Source organism: Canis aureus, chromosome 10 (genome assembly GCF_053574225.1).
Source record: "Canis aureus isolate CA01 chromosome 10, VMU_Caureus_v.1.0, whole genome shotgun sequence".
NCBI classification, from domain to species: Eukaryota; Metazoa; Chordata; class Mammalia; order Carnivora; family Canidae; genus Canis; species Canis aureus.
The window spans coordinates 48,198,064-48,224,729 of NC_135620.1; the positions used below are offsets into that span (position 1 = coordinate 48,198,064).

A 26,666-nucleotide genomic window follows, 5' to 3' on the forward strand; every position below is an offset into this window, starting at 1 on the left:
TTGTGGTCTGGAAAACCAGATGATAGAACCAGTTAGATTTATGCTTAATATAAGAGAAAATATATTGTGTGAAAATACCCACATGAGTCATGGTACCTATTTTCCTTAAATCTCAGGATCCTTTTACAATCTTAGCCATGTTCTTGGTGGTCAATGTTACAAAATAAATAACTTCTGGATAAGTGAAAGATTAGTGTGTTTGTAAACTTTCTGAGAACTTCTAGCTTTATGCTAATCTAAACATATTTTCCAAAACTGAAAACAGCCTTGTAGTAGAGCAAGGCTTTTTAAAATCTGGACTATAGGCCACTTTCTAAAAATGAAAGATACAACTAGGATTATACATAAGAATGGAGTGCTGTGGGGGAAAAATGAGGAACCTGAAAATCTTAATGTTTAAGAAAAACATTCTTTCAATGAAAAGACAATGTTAAATACAGTACATTTATGACAGGACATTTTACTTTTCCTTTGGGAATTAATTCCTTTAGTGTATGGGTATTTGAGAAGGGATCTCAAATAAGATATTTCTCCTAGTCTCCAGGACAAGTTACAGGGAGGGGAGGGTGGGGTGAGAGTTAAGAAAAGTTATCTTTCTTAAATTCCATATATGAGTGAAATCACATGATATTTGTCTGACTGACCTATTTTCCTTAGCATAATACTCTCTAGCTCCAACCATGTTGTGGCAAATGGTGAGATTTCATTCTTTTAATGACTAATATTCCACTGTGTATCCTTTTCTTTATCCATTCATCAATTGATGGACACTTGGTCTATTTCCATAATTTGGCTATTGTAGATAATGCTGCTCTAAAAAATCGTAAAGGGAAAAACAGAGAGAGAGGCAAACCAAGAAGCCGACTCCTAACAATAGAGAGCAAACTAATGGTTACCAGACAGAAGATGAGGAGGGGATGAGTTAAATAGGTGATGCGGATTAAGGAGTATGCTTGCTGTAAGGAGCACTGGGTGATGTATGGAAGTGATGAATCACTGTATTGTATACCTGAAACTAATATTACTCTGTATGTTAACTGGATTTTAAGTAAAAACTTAAAAAAAAAGTTATCAAGAATTTCACCTCATAATGCAAATACACTTGATCTTAGCCAAAAGGCTAAGAAGCGATTCATAATGCAAATAGATTAAAAATGTCTAGAACTCTATGTCTCTTTCCCTCTTAACTATAATTTTATTAAAAATTCATTTTAAAACTTGATGAATTAAAAAAAATAATCTCCATAGATTAAAAGTGCCTAGATAGCATCGCAACTATAGTATGATCCTAAACATTTGGGCACAAATCCACTCCTGTTTCTCTTTCCTTGTCATCTTCCTTTTCTTTTTTCCCCCAATACAAAGAGAAATCTAATCTGCCACAAATATGTGATTCACCTCTATAACAACATAAAATGATAGAAGATAGTACTGGAAATTGAAGTTGATTCTAAAGGAATACAAATCAAAATAATATTCCAGATGGGCATTTGGAACATATTACACAATGTTGAGATAATAAGACAATTCTTGATCAACCTCAGTGGGAGCCTAAAGTACTATGCAAGCAGTCGTTCCATAACCTCCACATCCTCCCCCCACCATTCATTCCTCACTGTCAGTTATTTGGGGGATTTGTAGGAAATGGTGTTTTCTAGCCTTATAGGGGATTTTATATTTTCATTTATTCTGTCAAATATCGTAACACATTTTGCGTTAAATAAAGTACCCATGACTTAAGCTAGACACATATCCATTTCTTTTTATTACAAATGACTAAAAAACTAAAAAAATAAAATAAAAAATGAATGTTGGATTCTTTAGGATGCAATGTAATTGCTCTATTGAGTATCAAATATTTGACACTAGTGTCTTGAAATATAGGAATCACTCCCATCAGCTGATACATCAGCTAGTCTGACATCAACAGAGCTTGCAAATTAGTGTCATTAATTATTTTATTTGGGGTGGGAGGTAGCAAGGGCATGGGGATATAAAAGTCTAATACAGACAAAGATTAAGAAATAGACCAAGACCAAAGACAAGTATTTGAAGTAGCAGTTTGTGACTGTATTTGTCCAAGATTCTCAAGCAAGAAACAATTAACGGCATGAGATCTATAACCTTATAATGACTGCAACAGCTCTACTTACTTATATAATTTTCTCAACTATTCCATGACTAAAATATCAATAGTCCATTTTACATGTGAGGAAACTAAGGCTCAAAGAAGATAAGTAATTGGGTCTAAGGTTACAAAGCCATTATCAGTGGGGTCAAAATTTGAAGTGTGATCTGTCAGCTTCTAAAACCTGTTTTGGTTCTCTTCCAAAGTTTCCTTAACTTAAAACCAGTATTTATATTTATCTTTGCTTAACCTTAGTTCTAACTCATGCTAGTTTTTTTATCTTAAAGCCAGAGAAAGTGAATGAACCTCCCAGAGAACCTAACTCTACCCATTACTGCATAGGTAAAGAGAAACAACGATATGGTCATTTTCATTGTCAGAAGCCATCCCAAAGTCCCCCAAATGATATTCTTCTTTCAGTGTAAATAATATGGAATTATTAGAGACAACATGTCTTAAATCATATTTTAGGAATCAATAAAACAAAAACTAGTGTCCTTATTTTCATTTCATGATCAATAAGCAGGGTCACATGTTGCACTAACATTGATCACACTCTCACCAAAAAATTTATACTGGAGTTTTCAGTAGCGTCTCATTTTCCATAGAAATCAAGCACACTTGGTGCATGAACAAATACAATAAACGGAGAAAAATGAAGTTGAAGGTTTCTGTCATTTTTCAATCATTATTAGAGGGATCTAAAAATTCACATTGATTGTATATAAATGACTTTTTTAGTTTGTGATGTTATTTATTGGAAACAGGAAAGCTTATCATAACACCTGCTTAGACTCCTAGAATATCAGTACTGGAAATATCTTTAAGCATCCTCTATTTTAATGATTTTCCCCACCTCTCTATAGAAAGAGTAGAGGTGCAATGAAGTAGCATGATTTATACAATAACTTGACTTTTGAAAAGTAGAAACGAGTAGACAATAAGTTCAGTGCATTTTGCAAGGGACCACATACTGTACTAACCATGTACTATACTAATACTGACCATATTTTCTGTACTAAAATTTGGAAAATTGGCTATCCTAAAATTTCTAAGTCATCTCAGGGACACCTTAATGAGCAATACTCTCCATTTGATTTGATCTGAAGTTTTACAAAACAGCATATGTCTGCAAACTGTGGGAACCACATGAAGGGCTGGATACTCTGGATGGAGAAGCCTAGGGCTAGAAAATGACATTGTAGGTTGGGGAACCATCTGCTCTGGTTTGCCAGGCACAGTTCCAATGTACACTGCTATCCCCATGCAATTATTAATAGTGCCCTTTTCACTATCAAGGATTTCTGGGTTTGAACAACAAATTTTAGGATTACACAAATTTTAGAGTAAGTAAATATCACCTCTACTTTCTGCCGTGAGAGCCTATAATCCCTTGCATAGATCTGCAGTATTCCTTACTAATGGAAAATGCTATTATAAGTAGAGCCAGACCATTAGTTTCAATTTAATATAAAGTAATTTATCAATTTCTTTTTATCAGATGCCTAAATTATAATTGATTTATTAAAGGAGTGAGATGTCAGCGGGAAAGGCATTGGATCACAAGGCAAAAACAAACAAAACAAAACAAAAACAAAACAAAATAAACAATCACATTGAAAAAAGGAATAAAAGTGAAAATGAGGGCACCTGGGTGGCTCAGTTAGCTAAGCAACTGTCTTTAGCTCAGGTCATGATCTCAGGGTCCTGGGATAGAGCCCATATCGGGCTCTCTGCTCTTCAGAGAGGCTGCTTCTCCCTCTCCCTCTGCCTGCTGCTTCCTCTGCTTGTTCTCTCTCTCCATCTCTCTCTCTCTCTCTCTCTCAAATAAATAAATAAATAAATAAATAAATAAATAAATAAATAAATAAATATTTTGTTTAAAGTGAAGATGAAGAAAACACTCATCTATCTTCTAATGTGGCCTATAGATAGTCTGGATTATAGGTATATTAGTACTTTCACTTCTGCTGAGAAAATAACCAACTTACACGAATTAAATAGAAAGGATTTAGCCTTGGGTGTTAGAAGAGAATGGTTTGTAGAACGGCATCTGAGCTGCCATAAATGCAAAATCATGGACTTTTGCTTGAATTTACAGATAAATATATGTGTGTATGTCCTTGAGCATGTGCAGTTGTATGAAAAAACACTCAGTTGATATGGCTTCTGTGGGGGAGAGAAGCCAAATTGAGCTATCAGAAAGTTTTATAATTCAATGATTAAAAAAAAGAAGTGAAGGAATTAAATAGTGATTTAATGAAATTAGTTGGAGTCTATGTTAGCTGTTTCAATTGAGTACAGCTGATAGGAAAAAATTTCAATGGAACATATACATTTACGGTGTCTTACATTCACTTCTTCCTGTCCTAATAAAGATGATTATTTTTTCTTCATTTGAAGTTACAGGAAACAAACTTATTTTCACTTTAATGTACTCATATTATGCCTCTATAAGACAAGAATCCATCAGTGGTATTGTATCAAGAATGTTTCTATGAATTTTCTGCATCAACATCTTGCTAAGACTTTCTGTAGATTCCATCAAGATAACACATTTTCCTAACATTTAGAGTTTGAAAGAAACTGCCATTCTGTTCAAGGAAACTTTTCTTACTTCACAATCCTACTAGTCTATGCCATGAACCCTGATTTCATAGCACAAAGTTTGCTATTTTTTTTCTTCTAACTAAATAAGCAAAGGAATTCTGTGTATCACAGAATCGAAGCCTAGTAGTGATTGGCATAAATTCCATTCCAGTGTTACAATATAACTACTTTTCTTTCTTTTTTCTACCAGGAAAATAATAATATGTTCAGAAGGGCTTGTATGTGTTCATTTTTCTTGAAGAATAAACATACATGAATATAAAATACATCTAAGTTTTATGTTATAGTTGTGTAAGATGGATGGGAATTCATATCTTCCCTTATTAATAATTCCCACTAATGGTTTTTTAAATTTGCTTTACATGACTATTATGTCCAGTGATTTTTATTTCTTTAGCACAGGTTGAACATACAATTCACTTTATGTAAAACTAATTATAAGTGGTCTTGTTTTGAAAGCCATGTTTCCAGGAAAATCCATGAATGACATCAGGGTACAACTTGGGGAAAATGAACATGCCTAAATGAATGGATTATAATCTCCATATTTTATTTCAAATCTCTTTAATCTTTTGTTTAAAATGTTTTCAGAAATTCTTAGTTAAGGCCATTTGTCAGGTTTTTATTTTAGGGTGAGAATATGGTTATGGAAAATTTATTAACAGCTTAGACTTTTAGTAGAGCACTGATTTTACCAAGTTGTTTCTTGATTTTCCAGTTTCCTTTCTTACATTAAATCTAACAAAAGGCACAAGTGTAATTACCCAGACACCTCTATATCACATGCATATTGCTTAATCATGGGAATGGCAGTAGATATTGATTAAACATTACGAAAATTATTGGTTACCAAGAATTAATTCCAAACTAACTCTGGTGCTAATACACAGAGACAAAAATAAGACGACTTGATCTACCAATAAAAATAACTTCAACTTGGTTGACTCTTAATCTCAGCTTTTTCTCCCTTCAATCACATTATAATGTAGCAAATAATGTAGTAGGGACTATGTTGACATGAAGAGCCTACTGATTCTCTGGTAAAAGTTAATATACAAACAAATGTAAATAACAGTATTGTGATTTTGGTTTGTAATTTCACACTTGGTTTTCTCAAAGATTGAAAGACAAATTCATAAAAAGTAATTGTAAATCTGTTAATGGATACACACTATATCTATCTATCTATCTATCTATCTATCTATCTATCTATCTATCTATGAAACGATACAGGAGTAGAATGTCTGAATGTGATTGAGGTTGGTGTATGGAAGAGTTACGGAGATGGATGAGGTAACAGTTGCAGAACAATGGGAAGGTGTTCACTACCACAAAACTATACACTAAAAAATGGTTAAAATAGTAAATTTTATATTATGTACATTTTATTGCAATAAAAAGTGCATTTGGTTGGATTATCTAAGTCCTTTTTTCCCTAGTTTTATTGGAATATTATTACAGCATTGTGTAATTTTAGGATGTACAGCATAAGGACTTGATTTACACATATTGTGTCACACTAATACCTATCATCTCATATAGATACAAAAAAAGAAAAAAATGTTTTTTATCCTTGTGCCAAGAACTCTTAACATCTAGCCTCTTAACAATTTTCAAATATACCATACAATAGTATTAACTATACTCATGTTGTACATTACAACTCCAGGACTTATTTATCTTATAACTAGAAGTTTGTGCCATTTGATCACATTCATCCAACTTCCCCCACCACCTACCCTCAACTCTGGCAACCACAAATCTGATCTAGATAATCTCTGATAATATGGTTTCATTAAAAATAAAGCATGCTATTTCACAACTTAGTATCAGTTTATGCACATCTAAATTATCTCAATAACATATCAACCAACCTCTCATACTGTTTGGAAACTAATAGTGCTGGAAGCAAATGAACCATTGCATAGCCCACCAGAGGAAATGCCTGGAAAGTGATGGAGCTGTCACACTCGCTGCGTAGGTGAAAAACCTAGACCCTCTGTCAAAATCTGACATGAACGCTGCCCTCCTAGATTCTTTTCACGCCTATTGCCCATGTGCTATCCCTAGTTTCAAATGGCTGGACAAATAATTAGTTTTCCCAACACAGAAATGGAGTATGCAATCGCTCTCCTGCAACAAACTCTAGTTGTCACCATTCAGCTGTGATTCTACTGTCATTAGATTGGTTTGTACCCAATGAAACAAGACAAAATTGATAGATTGCATTGCATTAATTTGCTTAAGGAAAAGTAAAAGTTCAGCCAAATTGGTAAGTTGCATTTTAAGTTGAATGAGACTACTGGACTTGTACACATTTAATAACACATGTTATTACATACTTTATAAAATTTCCTAGGTAAAGGGGAACTTTAGTTCACTTTAGATCAAATCTTCATTCAGTGGAGGTGAATAAGGCTACCACCTTTCTTAATATCTCCTCTAAATCTTCATTTGCTTTTTAATTTAGGAGTACCAAGGGAATTGTTGATCTGAGGTAGCAACACCACAATTATCAGTCATTATGGAAATGTTAATTAAAACCACAACAGGATAGCACGGCACATCCCCCAGAATGGTTAAAATAAAAATCTCTGATAATTACCAAGTTTTGTAAGGATACAGGGTAACTAGAATTCATATCCTCTGTTGGTGGGAATATAAATTTGTATACCAGTTCAGAAAATTATCAGCTATCTACTAAAAATGAACATGTAAGTTACATATAAGTGATTGTATATCCAACAGAAATGTTCACATACATGGTGCCCCACTGACTGGCCATAATTGAAAATTAAATTACTGCTATACACAGAAATCTCATAAAAATAATATTGAGATCAAGAAGTCACACAACAAATATAAATTCTATCAGTCCATTCATATAAAATTCAAAAAATCTAAAATAATGTACAGTATTAGAATTTAAGAAAATTGTTACCTTAAAGAAGATTGAGATTTATGATTAGAAAGAAAAAAAAGAAACTTTCAATTTTGTTGGTTAGATTTTAATTACTAATTTGAGTGTTTATTACTCATGTTTGTGGAGTTTGTGATAATTAATTGAGTTGTTCACCTATTATTTGTGCACTTTTAAGTATATTTCCATAAAATCTTTAATTGACCAATAATGTATGATTATTTTATATGTTACAAAAGAGGCAAAAATCACTTAATTATTCCACTGGTGCATTGACTTCAAGTATTTTTTTCTAAATGTATGTTCATGCAAGGACAATTACTCAGCATTGATAGTATTTTTAGATTAATACAAATTACCAAAATTATTTAAGGAAAACAAGAAAGCCTGAATAGACCAAACTTTTATAATCTTGAAGCATGAAGCACTAAACAACATTCAAGCAAACAAACCCCCAAAACTCTCTGATTCAAAATAATCTTTGTTCAGCACTTGATTTTCCTAACTTTTAAAAATAGGAAATTCTGATGCAATATGCAGAAAACTTACATTTTAGCAAATGAAAACTAGAATTATGAAACTCTTATCTTTCTTGACCAAGATTTTTTTCCTGATGATTCTTTGATGACTGCTTTTCTTTTATTTATCCTTTTTCTATTTTTTCACAATACTTACCTGCATGTTTGATTTTTCTTTTCCATGTTGGTCTTTTTTTCTCTCATAATTTTCTCATTTTTCCTGGACCCCTGCATTCTAGGAATGTTTCTTCATTTTACTTGCTACAAATCTGATGACATTTGTTGCTTCCTTCTTTACATTTTCTTATTTTCAGTCATTTGCATTTAAACTTCTTCAATTTTAAGGCTTCTAAGTCAATCAATGCATTTGTAAGGATGACAAAAATTTTCCTAAAATATTTTTCTTGTTTATGTATTAATTCATTGTTCTACATTTGCTTTATCTCTGAGGCTTTCACTTCCTGTGTCGAGTTCTCATTATCCAAACCAAGTTTGACTTTGTTATTGCTGCTATTTATTGCTTGTTACCAATAAGCACTTCAATTGTCACTGAAGAGTAGTGACACTCAACAAATAGGTCATAAAACTCACTCTTAGCTCTTGATCTTACTGATAACCTGGTTTTTTAGCAGAAAGTGTCAATTCTTCCCTGTTGAAAAGTAGATTGTGAACCACAGGCCTGAATTCTATTGGATAGCAGGCATTCACGTAGAGCACTTCATTCTGCTAAAATGTTGGTCCTCTGATCCTGCTCTAATAAGTATCACTCACACACACACACACACACACACACACACACACACACACTGAGTCCTATTGTCTCTAGTCACATATTACCATACCTATAATGCCTGTTGGGATAACCTAACTTTCTCCTTAGATGCAATGCATTTCTGAAAGTCCTTTCTTCTCTGTTCTTTTCAGAGGAAGCAACAAAGATAATCCTTGAATAGATACAAAGGCACTGACTATAGGTATGACTACCTAACTTTCTCAGTGATATAATTCTTGGACCTGAGTCAAGGGGCAGAAAGTAAGTGAAGGGCACAGAATCTACCTGTATTATTAAGGCCATGAGTTTGCTCTATTTCAGATTTTGAACTTCTCTTTGATGATGTGGAATCTCTTCAGAAGAAAATAATGAATTGGCTGAAAGTCCTAGTTTTGAATGTAGTCATAAATTTCCACCTTTCTCTATGCCCTTATAGTCATTTTAAGCTTCATCAAACACTGTTAAGTTGGTATAACTTTAAAACAACAACTATTTCTGACATCTTAAACTATGATAAAAAAAATTCTATCAGCATCATTTGGAGAAAAACTCAATCTTCCTCTAATATTTACTCACAACCAAAGTTATTCCTGAACATCTGTGCAATACTACTTTGACACAGATGGCAAAACACTTATTAATAAAATAGCACATGTAAATATTTGGATCCATTTCAGTAGAACTGAGAAAGCCACAAAACCATCTCACAAAGTAAATTTTCATTGCTGATGCAATGCGCATCTTACTGTGTACCAAAAGTGCTGCAATTTTCTTTAGTAGTTTTTGAAATGAAGAAGTAACATTTATTTTCAGGCCCCTTCAATGTAGTGGTAAGATGAGTTCATTTTCAGTTCATAGCTTGCATAGTTCCACTTTTATCTTCTAGAATTATACAAGGTCTATATGCTGCTTGGGAATTGATAAGGCCCAGTCTTCTAAATAAAATCCCACTTCTCTTTTCCAAAAATAAACAGAATGAAAAGAGAAGAGAAAAAAAATCTCATATTTTGAGAAAGTCTAACAATATATCACATATCAAAAATTTTAAGTCTTGATTTCTGATAAGTAAATTTGAAGGAAATCATTCTTGTAAACTTCCAAATGTTTTCCACTTTTTTATGTTGTTTCCTATAACTTTTTAAAGATATTTTGTTATTGTCAGTTTTCTTATATCTGTTTCATTTGAATAATTAGGAATTTGATCTTCTCATACCTTGGACCATAACACAGGTTTCTTCCAGTATGTTGAGGCTTTATGGAGTAACATGAAAAGACCTGGACTTGAAGAACAAAGGTCTCAGGTTGAATATTAGTTTTCCCTCATATTAGCTCTATCAGTGCTATAAAGTTTACTACTGTCTGGTCTAGAGGCTAGTGTTAGTCTGCAAATGCTAACTGGTCTACATCATGAGGAGTACAGAAAATGGAGTATGGAGAGAAAGTATTAAAACCCTTTATAGCCATTCTATAATTTTATGTCTGCAGAATAATAACAACTAATAAAAATGTCGACATGTGCATTTTGTGTCTATTTTTTGATCATTTTATTTCTCTGGTAATTAATGTTTGCAAAAATGTTCAATTTGCAATGGATTCAAATTGATTAAGGGATGCATGCATCCCAATGTTTATAGCAGCGTTATCTACAATAGCCAAATTATGGTAACAGCCCAAGTATCCATCAAATGAAGAATGGATAAAGAAGATAGAATGAATATATATATCTTTAATATATAAATCTTTATATATATATATATAATTAATATTACTCAGGCATAAAAAAGAATGAAATCCTGCCATTTGCAATGACATGGATGGAGCTATAGAGTATTATGCTAAGCAAAAGAAGTCAGAGAAAGACCAATACCATATGAATTTATTTATATGTAAACTTAATAAAATATAAAAAAAACAGAACAAATAAGCAAAGAAAAAAATAGAGAAAGACAAACCAAAAAACACTCTTAACTATAGAAAACAACTAATGGTTTGTCCTACCAGAGAGGAGGTAGGTGGGGGGATGGGTTAAATTGGTGATGGAGAATAAGGAGTGCACTTGCTGTGATAAGCACTGGGTGTTGTAGGCAAATGTTGAATCATTGTACTGTACACCTGAAGCTAATATACACTGTATGTTAACTAAGTGGAATTTAAATAAAAACATTAAAAAATATGCAAAAAAACTGATTTTTTACCCAGAGAATCTGAAAAGCACTGAGCATGTAAGACATCCAGTGAGCCAGTTAACCTCTTGGGACCTCAATGTTTCCATCTGTAAAATACATGTAATAATCCCAACTTTGTCTTTCATACGGGGTATATCATCAGTAAACAAAATTACTTACTCATAAATTATTTGTAAACTATAATGTGTCTTATAAACATACAGTTGTTATATTCTAAGCAATAATCATTTTGGAAATAGCATGGCATTCCAGCCAAAAGAAGCCTGGCTTTTGTTAGCTACCCAATAAATGTTTGTTGATTTTATGAATGAATGTAAGTACAGAAACTTTGGCATCAGAAAGGACTGCACTCAAACAACTGTCAGAGCAGTATGCTATCTAAAGGCAACTCACATAGTTTTACGATAGTACAGTTTCTTCATCTGTAAAGGGAGAACAATAATAGCTTCTATTCTTAAGCAGTGTTGTGCATATTCAATTAAACAATGCAATAAAGTAGTTACCACTTAGTACTTGGCACATGGAATTTATTCAATAAATATTAGTCTTGTATCTTTAACCTCTTTATGCTAAATAAATTGATTGTTTATATGCAATTTCTTAGTTCTTAGGAAAACATAACAAGATAACTACCATAATCTCCATTTTATTTTCTTTCTTTTTCTTTTCTTTATTTTATTTTATTTTATTTTATTTTATTTTATTTTAATTTTAGAGAGAGACTGCGCATGCATGCACGAGTGGGGGGCAGGGGAGGCAGTGGGAGAGAGAGAATCTCAAGCAGGCCTCATGCCTAGTTCAAAGTCTGACACAGAGCTTGATCTCACCAATCACAACTTAAGCTGAAAACAAGAGTGTGATGCTCAACCAACTGAGCCACCCAGGCATCCCCATCATTTCTATTTTCAAACAAAGAAACTAATACTCAAAGAATTAAGCAGCTTTCATGAAGTCATATAGCTACTGTAACACCATATCTGTCTATAACGAAATGCCAAGACTATTCGTGACGAATACCACCTTCCTAAGGTCTTCAAAGTAATGAGAATAAATGTCATAGACATTTTTCCTTTTAGACACACTCTCATTTTTGTTTGTAAACTATGAGGTATTTTTGAATAAAAAACAGTGTCAGCAGATGTAATGAAACACAGAAAAAGACACTCATGCATCACTTTTCCACTTACCAGTCTGACTTGTTGGGTTCTTCATGCTGATGGTGGCCACTTTCTGTGTTCTTCTCTGAACCTCTTTGCATGACTCTGTATGGAGGCTACCAAAAACAAATAAATAAATAAAACATGTTATAAAAATGATATTTGCTTCTTAAAGGATTTCCGTATATTAATGACCACAACAATAATAACTCAAATTTACATAGCACTTGTTCTATAAAGCTTTTAAAGAAACACAACAGGGATGAACCCATTTCACATCTTGAAAGCAAGTGCTTTCCACTTGCATCTTGAAAGCAAGTATATTGCTTGCTTTTTGGTTTTGCATCTTGAAAGCAAGTATATTGTCACGCTTATCTTGGAATTCTCAGAAAGTGACAAAGTATCTACCACCCAGGCATTCATTAAATTACTTTATTTTTTATTAAATAGATAAATGGATGAAACTCATGTTCGAGTACATTTATATTGCTGAAGAAATCAACCTTCCACTCCAGAAGCCAAAATGAAATTTTGCTCTAATTTGTCACAATATAGACCAAAAGAAGAAAGAATTTTTGCTGTGTCAAACTGCCATTTCAAAGGTTAATTTGACAATGAAATCAATATGCAAGTCTCAGATTATTCCTTGTTGTTTTAATAGTTAATTCTTAGATAAATTGGATCATCTCTTATCGAAAATAGTTATGGTCTATTTAAGCAGGAAATTCCAATATAATCAATTAAAAGCTTTTGGAATAGTTGGAAAGTCGAAAAAGGGAAATGAAATGTTCTTTTTAGAATTAGAATATGACTTCCCATTGTCTTGATGACTTTTCTGACTCTATGTCCCAACTCCATGTCAACTGTCCTGTGCAACTCACAAAAAGAGAGAAGGGTAAAGGAGAAAGGTAAGTTGATTTAAAAAAAATAGCAAAAGCTATCTTAGGATAGTTTTTTACTAACTCAAAGTAAGTATAATGAGGTGAAAAGCTTTCTTTTTTTTCCCACCCTCATCAGCTGAAATACACTTGACATAGAACATTGAGTAAATTTAAGGTGTAAAACATGTTAATTTGATAGTAATGCTTTTTTAAAAGAATTGGGATGTCAACCATGTTCCTTCATATCTCAAACTTGTATGCCAGCATTTCTACTTGACATTACTTCTTGTGTTAGCATTCATAATGGTGATGATTATTATTTTGTTGCTTATAACTGTTTTTACCATTTTATAGGAATTATCTAATTTAATATTTACAACAACACTGTAAGGTAGGTATTATTAACCTCCCTTTTTTAAAAGATGAGAAACAGAGGTATAGCTTAAATAAATTATTCAAGATCCATCACTATTAACCACTTAGGGTAGGATGTGAACCTTTCTCAGAGCCCACTGTCTTAATCTCCAATGTATCTACTACCTTTTAAACTTATTTTAAACTTGAACTCCTAAATTTCCTCTCATGCCCTCCTAGGTCATCCTTGCTTCCTAGGAAATTAACACATATGCTTTGTACTCAAGTCAGAAATGTGAATATCTTTTTAATTAACTTTGTTTTCCATGGTTATTATGTACACTAAATATAGCTAGAATCCACACAGTTCTCTCCTCTCACCAGTTGAAGCCACCATAATTGATCATCTAGACTATCGCAAAGCCTTCTACTTATTCTCACTGATCCTGCTCATGACCCCTTCTACAATCCACTGCTCACACTCTAGCCAGGGTAGACTTCATAGCATAAATCATAATTTCACTACCCAGTGGCTTTGTATTGTACTTGGAATAAAATCTAATTATCTTATCATGGCCTACAAACTCTGACATGAACAGGCTACAGTCTACCTCTCAAATATTCTTTTTCTCTCATTTTTATTGAGCTTCTGCATGCTCTTCTCTTAATAAACCCGGGTCTCAAGCACCTAAGGACTTTGCTTTTCAGGAAATCAAGCCTGGAATGCTCTGCAATTGGATCCTCTTTATGCCTCGTGTCTCAGTTCAAGTCATTTTCTCGAAAGAGGTTTTTCCTGAAATCCCAACATGGCCCCCTCCTATCAAATATATAGTCATATTTTTAATTTGTCTATAATCTCTTTTCCTCACTGGAATGTAGAACCCATGTGGACAAGATTGCTTAAAATTCCTGCTTAATGAATGTATAGATGAATGTAAACATGTTAAAGTATATTCTAATTATTCTTCCTTATTTCCATTCATTCCTGAAAGGAAGACAAAAACACCTTGCATTTAAAGAATTAGTAAATAGAAAATCATGAAAGTATCATTTTTTCATATTCCTGCATGTATACCTCTTTTGAGATATTAAAACAATTCCCATTAAAAAATAAAATAAACTTATTTATACTTTTTTCCTTAAAAAGAAGACTCTAATTGTATGCATCAGTCTACATTATTTTCTTTTTTTTTTTTTTTTTTTTTTTTTTAATTTTTATTTATGATAGTCACACAGAGAGAGAGAGAGGCAGAGACATAGGCAGAGGGAGAAGCAGGCTCCATGCACCGGGAGCCCGACGTGGGATTCGATCCCAGGTCTCCAGGATCGCGCCCTGGGCCAAAGGCAGGCGCCAAACCGCTGCGCCACCCAGGGATCCCTCTACATTATTTTCTAAAAGTTTCCTCACTGTAATACAGTGGCATTGTGGCATTCAGTACACAATAGCTGATACACATGTACTATTAATTTTGGATTTGAGCAGGAATTTTTGTGAGTGCATAAGCCAGGGTCAAATATTTAGAGATCATTAAGTCACTTGTGTCCTATTTGTAGCTCTGACCAATAAGGGAAACCAGTAATTGTCAAACAATACTGATACCAGCTTGTACAATTGAGGCACCAGTATTATTATTACAGGGCATATGCTTTGATTTTATTCACACAAAACAATGACATATAAAGATCTGATTAACTTAACTAGCAACACTTTTTATTTTCTTCTTATCTGAATCATTCTGATAATCTATGTGGAACCCCACTAAACTTTATTTCTATTTTCTCCCTTTTTGTTTTGGTTTAAAACAATGATTTTCAAATGTAAAGATATATGAGTGATATTTATATGCACATTAATCAAACTGCAGATTTTTGCCTAAATGAGTTTAAGGCAAGATTCAAGTGTCTATATTTATCACAAGCTTATTACACTGGTGGTGCTGATCCAAGTGACCATACTTTGAGTACCAAGAATTCAGATAATAGTTTCAGATGATTTCAAAACAATACTTGACTAATTCATGGTACATGAGTGTATATGTGTGTTTTCCATTCGAAAATGTTATTATAACTAATATTTTTTTAATTTACAATCTCTTTTTTCAAAAAAGTGCCATTATTGTGAGGTCAATAATACTAAATAAGCAGTTAGTAAATTGTACATACTTCTGTTCTTATTTATAATTTATTGATAATTTTGAAAATAAATGTGTATCTAGCACACACTCCCTTAAATTTAATAATATATAACAAAATAAATTAAACATTGACTTTTTGTTACTGGCTAGTAAGATTTTAGGTAACTTTCCTTTCTTCTGCACATTTTTGTTTCCTATATCTTATACCTTACAAATTTTAGCTACAATTTACTGTCTTATAATACACTGTACTAAGTATATGTGTTTGTATAATTTCATATGTATGTGATATTATCTCATTTAGTTTATGTTTATAAAATGCTAATAAAAATTTATAATTTTTAGGCATTTACTAATGGCCAGATATTATATTAATGGTTTGCATGTGTTAATTCATTTAATCCTCACTAAAATGAAATAAACCATTAACATGCTGAGTTATTAGGTGGAGAGACAAGTTTGAGGTTAACTGGCTTAAGAGTGGCAAAAGTGAGATTCAAATCCAAGTATGCTAGACCTTATTTTTTATAACCAAGAGAAAATCAATATTTTTTGAATACTTAAGTAAATATCTTCCCTGATAGAAGATATTTAAGGTAGCCAAAACATCATAAAAGAAAACAGAGGACTCAACTTTTATACTATATACTTTATTAAAGGAAAATATTTATGTCAAAATATGAAGTATTTGCAAGGGAAAATCACTATAAATTCTACAGAATGCTAGTCCTAGTTTCCAAAATGTAAGAAATGATTTCATTGCTATATGTTACTTGGGTTTTTTACTGATGAAGATCCGTCTGAAAGCATAGTTTTTACCATTGTTGAAAAAAAAAAAAAAACAGGAGAAAATAACTAGATATTAAAAGAAATAAGCTTTAAGAATGGTGGACCCAGGGTACCTAGGTGGTTTGGTTGGTTAAGTGTCTGCCTTTTGGTCAGGTCATGATCTTAGGGTCCTGGGATCCCGCCACAAGTCAGACTCCCTGCTTGGCAGGGAGTCTGCTTCTCTATCTCCCTCTATCCCTCCTTGCAGCCACCTGCTCCTGCTCTCTCTCAAATAAGTAAATAAAATCTTTTTTAAAAATTATGAAAATGGTAGACCAATGAAACAAGGATATGCTTATCTCTGACATTTTCAGCCAAATTTCCAAATAGCAAGATATTCCATAAACATTTCTCCAAATTCCATTAACAAAATAGTCACCATTGGTCATGCCTACATTCACCATTTCTCCTATTGTGAGTACCATTACTGAAGCATGTCTTAACTACTGGAATCATTTTATATATACATAAATACATGCATGGACACATGCATGGATATAAGGGGATTTTTTTTTGGAATTAAGACTCAATACATTTTGAGGAAAACTTAATAGGGACATGTTCAAAAATGAATCTCAAACCCCATACTAAATTACTCTTAACTAGTTTGATAGATTATGTTCTTATATGATTTCGTATGGGGTTCACTTAAATTTCCAAAAAGTTGATATTATCTTTGTTGTTTAATAATGATTTCACTTAGACTTAGTAAGAAATAAAAAAAAAAAATTTTTTTTCACAACACAGGAAAGGTATAGTCTCTTCCCATTAGGTTAACATGGCTCCATTCTGAGAGGAGTTTAACAAGAACTGGCCAGTTTTTATCTTGTTCATACTCCTCAAGGCCAACTTACCATTTTTTTGGCTACATTTTCAAATGCTATCTTCAACTATTTCTTTGTAAAGAAACACTTAAGTGGCTCCACATAATGCAACTTAGTGGATGATGTTTCCAAAACAATTACTCAGAGAAGTTCATTGTCTTCAAAAACAGATGGGGAAGTTCATGGTGGAAGATCCAAGCATGGAGCTAAAAATGACTATAGTTTAAACTTCAGCTAGGATTAAGGAGAAAAATAAACTGCATATAGAAGTGTGCTTGTGTAGAGTGGTGGTTCAATACTGATGGGGTGGGGGGGGGGTGGAAGGATTGTTAGAATAAAGAATACAAGAAATTTAATACCCCTAGGTTATTTTACTGATCACCTCCTAACTGGCTTCTTAGATTTAAGCCTCTTTCTTATTCAATCTATTTCTAAAATGCTTCTGTGATTCCTAATCAATTTTCTTACATTATCTTAAATTTGTTTTAGTATTCAAACTCTTATTTAAGACCTTGATACTTCTATTATCCATGATATAAAGAGGGTAGATGGATTTTCCTGAAAAACAAAGGGTGTTGCTACCTCTCCATACCTACAACTCCTCCTTCTTCTTAGCTCTCCTATTGCAACAGACTTTGAACTGAGTCATCTGCCTCAACAACAATGGTCTTGCTTCCTTTTGTCCTAGAAGTCTTTCACTGATCTCACCAGATTAAATTCTCCAAATCAAAGCTAGAATCCTGTCAATCCTTTTTTCACAATGTTTCTAAGGCTCCCCATTCTTTATGAAATATGGGGATAGATGGGGAAAAGGGAGCCCAATTTCTAACTCCTTGGCTTGGGCTCAAAGACTTCCACAGTCTTTAATCTACCTACTCATGTTCTGACTATTTCTCTCATTCATTTATAAGCACTTACAGGGCCAGAGCCATACTTTGGTTCATCTTCACAGTTGCTTTCTCTGGTTCAATCCAATGTGTATGTTAACTCTGAAATAAAGGAGGAAAAGGGATTCCTTCTCTGCCCCCTCCTCTTTTTTTTCTGAAAAGGTAGTGAAGTGGTGGACTGAGAGTGCAGATCCCTCATAGGTTATTGCAGGTCATGTAGATGTAGTAGTTTAAGACCTAGTTTGTGCTGCTCTACCCTAAGACAATTCTATCATTCATCTGGTGGTAGCTACATAACTGCAGGTACATTCAGTAAGAAGAATTAGCCAGCTTCAGATATTGGCTTTATCTTTTAAAGCCTAAGAGTTGCAAAGCATTCAAATCTTATTTTAGCTACACAAGTGTAGGACAGGTAGATTCATTTAGTATAAAATAATTTTTCTTAGAATTAAGACTGTTTCTCATTAAATCTATTATCATCATTTGTCTTGATCTCTGTGACCACAGAGAATCTTGCTGGTATTCCTGTCTCCAAAGCAATGGACTATCTGTTGATAAAGTGCTTTTTTGTGTACTGCAAGTATTTTGGAAATAGCTTTGGATCAAACTAAATGAGTTCCAGTATAAATAAAAAACCTGAGACACTGCAGCCAGCACTCAGCAAGATATTGGTGTGACAGCTAGAAAGATACGGTATGACCTCCTGCAATTGATGTTTTGTGTTGAGTGCAGGGTCTAATAAAATGAGTTCCATCGTGGAACTTGCATGTTCAATGAAATCTGTATTAAACCTAAATATAAGCTTTGACTACTGCTTTAGTGACATTTCAAAAAAGAAAAGATAAAAGACAAACTATAACTAGATTGGTAGTTTGAGTCACATTTAAGACTCAAAATAACTGTTAAATATGTACTTTCCATTCTAATCAAGGTGAGAAGTGAAGGAATATTAATTTTATGTCTGTTGCCTGGCTGTGAACATTATTTCAAATACACTGAAACATGACTTACTTTATTTATTTTAAAACCTCTGGCACATTTTATGGTTTGATTCATTTTCTAACACTTTCAAAGCTGTATGTAGTTCATTAAATTACACTTGTTTCATATAAGCATCCTGAATACCTACTGTTAACCTAAAAAGATTGGGGGTACAAGGATTTCTTCTAAATATGTTCTACTTCCCTCATAGAGATCAATGCAGACAGCCTCCTAAAGAGCCATAATGTTTCATCACTGTAGGGAAAGCTTCGGATTCTGGTAAGTTACATAGAGAAGGGAATGACCTCAAGCTGTGCTCTACCTATAGCATGAGCAATTAACTAGGGGTTCCAGTATCAACACTAGCTTTGAATAACATGACCTTTCCTAAAATGCTCTTCACCTGAGTGAAGTGAATGAGAATTGCCAAGTGAAGTTTGGCTCTCATCGATTTGGGTATAGCTCAGTGACAAACAATCACACAATCTTCAAGTAATAAGCAACACAAACCACCAAAGCATTCTCCCAATTGGCATGGAGATACAGGCTTTTGCTCACAAGGGACCCATGATGGAGCTCCATTGGCATCAACAAAAGAGCTGGAACAAGAACTCTATTTTATACATGTGTATGCAGTGGAAGCCAGCCTTCTTGTGCCTGTCACACACTGGCCCAAGTTTTACCCTCTTGTCCTATTCAGAAAATATAGAATCCTAGTTTCACATGGCAGATCTTCAAATAATTGAAGGAAGTTATCATTGCCCTGCAGGAATAGGGAGCATCTTTCAGACTCAACATCACCACATTTGAACACAAAGTGACAGACACATTCCTCACATGACATATTCCCAGACATCTCACTATTCTGGTCACCTTCTTTTGGATGCACTTCAATTTGTCAATGTCTCTTTTTAAGATATATGGAACATCCTCTGACATTTCTGAGGCTTTTAGCAGAATGGAATATCCTGAGAATAGCAGTAAATTTCTCTGGTTTGTGAAGAATAATGAGCCCTAAACTTAAATAAAATTTCCACTTCTCAAAATTGGACAGAAAAAGAACTAACCACAAGAATATTAATGGATCAAAAATTCAACATTAAGCTTAGTGTTGTTACAGAACAGTATGTGGGAAAGCATGGTCTATAATCTGCAACCCACAGGCAACCCGTGAATCAGTTGTCTGCGTTATTTGTTCAATCTCCAAAATACTGACCTCTCTATGAAAGATAGAAAAAATATCAGTCAGAGAAAGGACCTGGGTCATGACATTCCCCTGCACCAGCTGAGTAACCTTGGACAAGTCACCAAAATCTGTGCTTTTCAATTGGTTCATTATTGTGATGGTGATTTTCTCTGTCGATTTGAGTAGGTCAGGAGGTGCCCAGATATTTAGCAAAATATTATTTCTGGATGTGTCTGTGAGGGTATTTCTGCTGAAAATAGTATTTGAACTGGTGGAACTAGGAAAACAGTTTGCCCTCCCCAATATAAGTGGGTATTATCCAATCTGTTGAGGGTCTGGTCAGAACAAAAAGTTGGAGGAAGGAAGAATTCAGCCCTTCCTGCCTAATTGCTTGAGATAAAACATCATTGATCTTTTCTTGCCTTAAAGTCCTGGTCCTGAGGACTTTAAGACCTTACCAAATTACACCACTGGCTTTCTTTGGGGTCCAACTTGCAGAAAGCAGATCTTAGTACTTCTAGCCTCCATTACTGTGTAAACCAATTCCTTATAATAAATCTCTTCATATATGCTTATTATAGATAAAGTTAAATACTATCTATAATAACATATATACACATTATATATAATAACATATATATCCTATTGGTTCTGTTTCTCTACAGACTCCTAACACAATCAGTAAATGAAAGTTTTCCCCAGATAATCACTAAGGTTACACGTCAACTCTATTTAACTTTGTAAGAGATTTAAAAGTTTCAAACTTCTTATTGGTCAGGAGTCCTATTTTGATTATAATTTAGCCCTGATTTAAATAGTTTTATATCTTCAATAAAGTTTGAGAAATGTTTCACTATTTCCCATAGTCTTCCTATTCACTTCTTTATCTGTCAGTTTACCCAGCAACTTACTTTTGTACATTCTATGAGCACAGCACAGTGCTTGGCAACAGGGATGATACAAAGGAATAAAATTGCAGCGCTTTCCCTTGAAGAACTTACAGTCTATTTAGGCAGACAACATATGATATTTCAATGTAAAATATGAGTGTGAAAATATGAGTGTCAGATGTTGGTAACAATAGATGATAATGGAATTCACAGGAAGAAAAGATCACCATGGCCTAGTAAGATAGAAAATACTCATGAAGGAGATGGAAAGAGCCAGGGAAGCTGATGATGTATGATTTTGATAGCTTGGAGAAGGGAGTATGTACATACTGGTCATAGTGATCAAGTATTTAAAGAGCCTTCTGTTGTTCTAGAAACTACACAGTGGTTGCATGCAACAATCCTGAAACATGTAATCACTGGATGAGAATCCAAACATAAACAGAATTTCAGCAACCCCTCATACGCACAATATCCCACCTTGCTTAGCTGAAACAGTACAACAAGCAACCAGGTTATGTAAACCCTATGGGGCCTGTGTAGCATTGTAAGTGTAAATGTTAGGAGGCTTGAGAAAAGGAGGGGACCTGGTATCTACTTCTGGGGTCTGACATATATATTCAGAGATACATGTTTCAAAAAAATAAAATAAACTTGCTCTTAACTAGCTTTAGAGGGAGTGATTCTGAAAGTTCTGCTACTGCCTAATCACTGTTCTTGGCGCTCCATCCAACTGGTATGGCACAGGTTTCATGGCTTTAATTATGGGGCCAAGTGACACAGCTCCTAATGACTAACTTTTATGGCAGAAATAAAAGCATGAGGCTTCAAAATAACTTCCAGTTTGTCTGGAAAGACATCAATTTAATAGGAAGGAAGAAGGTTGAGGATATCTCTCTGATGTCTGGGTAGGAATCCTGCAGAACTGAAATGTTGGGTCCTGCTGCTAACCTCTTCCAACAACCTGCTTGAGAGAAGTGCTGGTTGCTGTTGAGCCCAATCATTTTCTTGAAGAAAACAGGCATAGTGGTGACAAGTAAAAGATTCTGTGCACCAATTTCTTACACTCAAGTGAAGTAAATGTAAACCCGTTATTGGAACAAGAGTGCACTGGCAATTAGTGTGTCCCAAATGGTGGATGTGAAGTAACCAGAGCTTGGTAAATATTTATTGAATAATCGAGTCTCATAAAAACTAGAGTTGTTTTGTGTCACTTAGAGAAAAGGTACATTTATTGCAATCAAGAACTTATCCCTAGAAATTTCCTCTGACCCCCCCCAACAAAGGAAAATACATATACACACATTGATGCGTCTGCCTACGTGTGTGTGTGTGTGTGTGTGTGTGTGCGCGCGCGCGTATTGCTTTCTGTTGTTTACATTTCTGTTTTCAGTCTATTCCCTGGGCAGCCCGGGTGGCTCAGCAGCCCAGGGTGTGATCCTGGAGACCTGGGATTGAGTCCCGTATTGCGCTCCCTGCATGAAGCCTGCTTCTCCCTCTGCCTGTGTCTCTGTCTCTGTCTCTCTGTGTCTCTGATGAATAAATAAATAAAATCTTTAGAAAAAAAAAACAAAGCCTATTCCCTCATGTACATGAAATGTCCTTTTACATTCAGCAGTGCACTGGTGATAATAGGCCTCCAACCAAATATTCCTTTAATGTCATAAGGACATCTTGAACTAACTCTCCTTTAACTCATGAAATACAATCCCAATTTCCAAGGAACAAAACACTAAATATAATTTTTTAAAATAATAATATAAAATAATAACCTGCAGGCAGGAGACAGAATCTATAGTCATTCCCTGACGAGTTGGAACATACAGCTAGAATCCTTTTGTAAGGCTTTAGTATTCTCCTATTAAGGGTGCTGACTTGGTTGAGACAAATGGAGAATTGTGCTCAGTGCCAAGCAGGGAAGGCAGGGGAAGTTCCAGAGGAAGTTGGCATCAACTCAGTGTAATAAGAAGGTATAGCGTGAAAATGTTAACAATATATACAGTAAACTACAGAAAAAAACAAGCAAAGTCCTGCTTTGGCTGGAAGAAAGCCCAAAGTTAAAAGTGCTCACTAATCCAAGAGATAATATTTTGGAGATAGACACTGGTCCCTTTGGTGCAAGCAACTAGCTCTGTTTCATCTTCTATACTTTGCCTCTCACAGGCTATCTCCTAAGAGTCCAGACAACATGGGAATCCATGATAAATACTTTTTAAAAATGCATCTCCCTGCACTGCAATTGAGGGAATGCATTATAGAGTAAGTTCATGTTTCCAACGTTTACTCAGCAGGTATTTCTAGAATGCAGGTAACATAGTTCAGCACATATCAATCTGATATTTTTTTAGAAATGACTAAATAGAGTTTGGGTCATAAACATGATAATTGCTATACTGAAACTTCTAAGGAAATTTGTCTAAAAAATATTTGACAACCAAATGTATGAGAGCTAATTCAATATAATCAATCTTTCCATGAAACATCTTCTGCTACTTTTCAAGTCACATAAAATGTGTGGGAAATATCAAAGTGCTGAATGAAAGACTGAGTAGAGTGTATACAAATGTCCATAATAAGTCCACAAGAAAAACTAACATAAGCAGTGGCATAAATCTTAATCTTTTCTGTACTGTGACAACACAGGCTGGGAATGCAGTTAGATGCATTCAGACTTGACCCTAATTTATTGCTGACTTGGCATAAATGTTAAATACTGCTGCTGTAGCCATTACCACAAACTCTTTAATTAACAGGGGGAAATAATGGAATATTTTTTTAGCTTAAGTTACCAAGATGTTCTCAGTCAATACAGGTTAGCTATTTGATGAGGAGTCTCAGCTAGCTGTTTTATATGATCCACAGCATATAGATTACAAAACAAAACAACATAGAAAAAAATTGTTACTCCTACTTAAAAGGCTCCAAACTATACTCAAATGCATGCTCTGACACTTATGCTCTTACATATGGCCCTTCAGACATCTATTTTGCATATACGTACACTTTCTCTCTTACCATTCCAAACGACAACCATTTCACCAGGATACAACTTTCTTACACCCTTCCCAGGGGGATGGTTTTGAATAGTAAAAAGCTATGTGAGAAACATGGATGGGAATTACAGGTGCTGAAGTATTATCAGCATGGATTCTTAGCATTGTTGGGCTTTTTGAAATTTGACAAATATTTGGGAGCTTCTAGAACCTTGAAAAGATATCAAGAAGAGAATTGAAAAATACATAGTAATATCTAGGAATTCTGGGGAAAGGCTTTGGTAAAAGAACTCTCCCTTTCAAAGTCTTAATGATCAAATTCCATGTAAAGATAGAGAATCCCTGAGTTAAATTTGCTATAACTAGCCCATTTTCATAGACTAAAGTATAAATAAATTGAAGAATATTTTAAAATACTAGTTTGAGGAATGGACTATGAACAAAAAGAACGATTTTAAGCACATATTCTGTTCCTAATTCAGCCTTAAGTCATCTTTTGATGGCACTACTAGCAAATATTAGGCTAGGTGGACAAATAAAGTGACTCATGGTGGCAGCTCCTATTCTATATTCTTCTAATCATACTCTTTGGTTTCCAGGAAACTTGGTTTTCAAGTACTCTAAGTCAATGTATATAAATGGGCAACCTTGCTTAAATACTTTAGCAAAGAGACACTCCCCTGACGAACTAAAATTGATTACTTATTAATTAAGTCATATTGTAAACATATTTAACTCCTTACCATGATCATCCAAAGTGATATATCCTAAGATAGTTAAGGCTGCTCAATATAGATTAGTGGTGAACACACTAGCTCTGGAGTGAAACATTGAGTTAAGATCCTGGCACCATTGAAAGACTTCGACTGCCCCATTTAGATCTCAAACTTTGTATCTGGGTTCTTCTTTCCAGCTTGTCTCTTGGCTCAGAGAGAAGACCTTGAGGGCAAAGCATCCCTTGGGGTAACTGAAACTACCTCCTTAAGCAATAAGGACAGCCCTGAACCAGGAAGACCCCACCAATGATGGACTCCCAGACAATGATCCATCTGACCTGCACTGCATACCTGCACATATCCAACCATTTTTGCCCCATATTTTCCTTATATGAACCTGGAAGTATTTTCTGGGGATGGTCTTTGAGATGTTAGTTCACTGTTTTCCTTTCACTGAAATAAATCCCTTTCTTGTGTCACCACTACTCCTCTCTCTACCTTCAGATTTTATCTGTGGCAGGTGGCCTAACCTGGTTTGTTTGGGACCACCAGAGCCAGGTGCTCCTGCTCCCCTACGCACTGGTTACATCTCCATTAACTGGTTATTTATGGAGTAAGGTATTTGACTTTCCTAAGCCAACATTTCCTCACCTGCAAAATAAGTGTTGCAAAACAACAGTAACTACTTCAGACAGTTGTGAGAATCAAATGAGGTGTTATACGGTAATGAGTTACACATAATAAGTAACCTATAAAGTTAGTTATTTTTACTTTTATAAATATCCTTTTTTATTAGTAGTATCCCAGGTATAAAACCTAAGCATTTCTCAGTGCCTAAATCTAAAGATTTCTCTAGAAAAAATTGATCAGAAGTATCTTACCACATGGCAATGCTAGTTATACCAAATTATAGTTGCACATTAAATTGTAATCGTATGTGAGTTAATAATATTATTTTCTGTCATTAAATTATCTCCTGGTGAATCAGGACCAATAAAAATTGTTTTGTACATGTTTGACCAATAAACAAATGCCTCATATTTTACTTAGTATTCTGCAATTTACAAAATTTTAAAATAAATTATTTTGTTTTTGAAGGGGAGGAAAACATATCACTCCAAAATATGCCTTTCTGGCATATTGATTATTTTAGGCTAATTATTCTTGAGAACAGACATAGGAAAAGCTTTGTAAACTAAGTAGAAGTCACCATTTTGTAAGAGTCATTTACAAAATAAGGGGAAAATCTCCATTTATAAGGGAAATCTCCATTTCTAAGAGTGTCTCCTTCTCTGAATCAGGAAAAAGAGGATGAGTCCAAATTTCTAGAAAGTATTTATTATCAGTGGAGAAGGCAAAAACTTGAATCTGGATAACAACCCCACGCTTATTTACTGGGTTTTGCCAGATAACCTGCAGAACCGCCTGCCCCTTCCCCTACACACACACACACACACACACACACACACACACACACAACGCACCTTATTTTGTCTTTAGCTGGAGATGATATTCAAAGTGATGGCATGGGCCATTTCAAGGAGTTACTCAGTTTTCCTGGGTATCTCTTATGTATATAGAAAGTATACATGTTTCTGGTTTTCTCCTGTCAATCTGTCTTTTATTATGGGTGACACGGTGGGAGGTGAAGGGTATTGCAGCCAAGAATGTAGAATAACAGAGGGAAAACTGTTTCCTCG

At 34.3% G+C, this 26,666-nt stretch overlaps 1 protein-coding gene across 11 annotated transcripts in view; it reads right to left on the reverse strand.

Annotated features, from left to right (window-relative positions):
* The window catches only part of LINGO2 (leucine rich repeat and Ig domain containing 2), a 1,132,704-nt gene that overhangs the window by 490,043 nt on the left and 615,995 nt on the right, over window positions 1-26,666 (reverse strand). For all 11 annotated transcript variants that reach the window (XM_077912220.1, XM_077912219.1, XM_077912211.1 and 8 more), the window contains one exon: window positions 12,322-12,407. The gene's annotated coding sequence lies outside the window, so the exon portion shown is untranslated. The remainder of the gene's footprint in view (window positions 1-12,321; window positions 12,408-26,666) is intronic.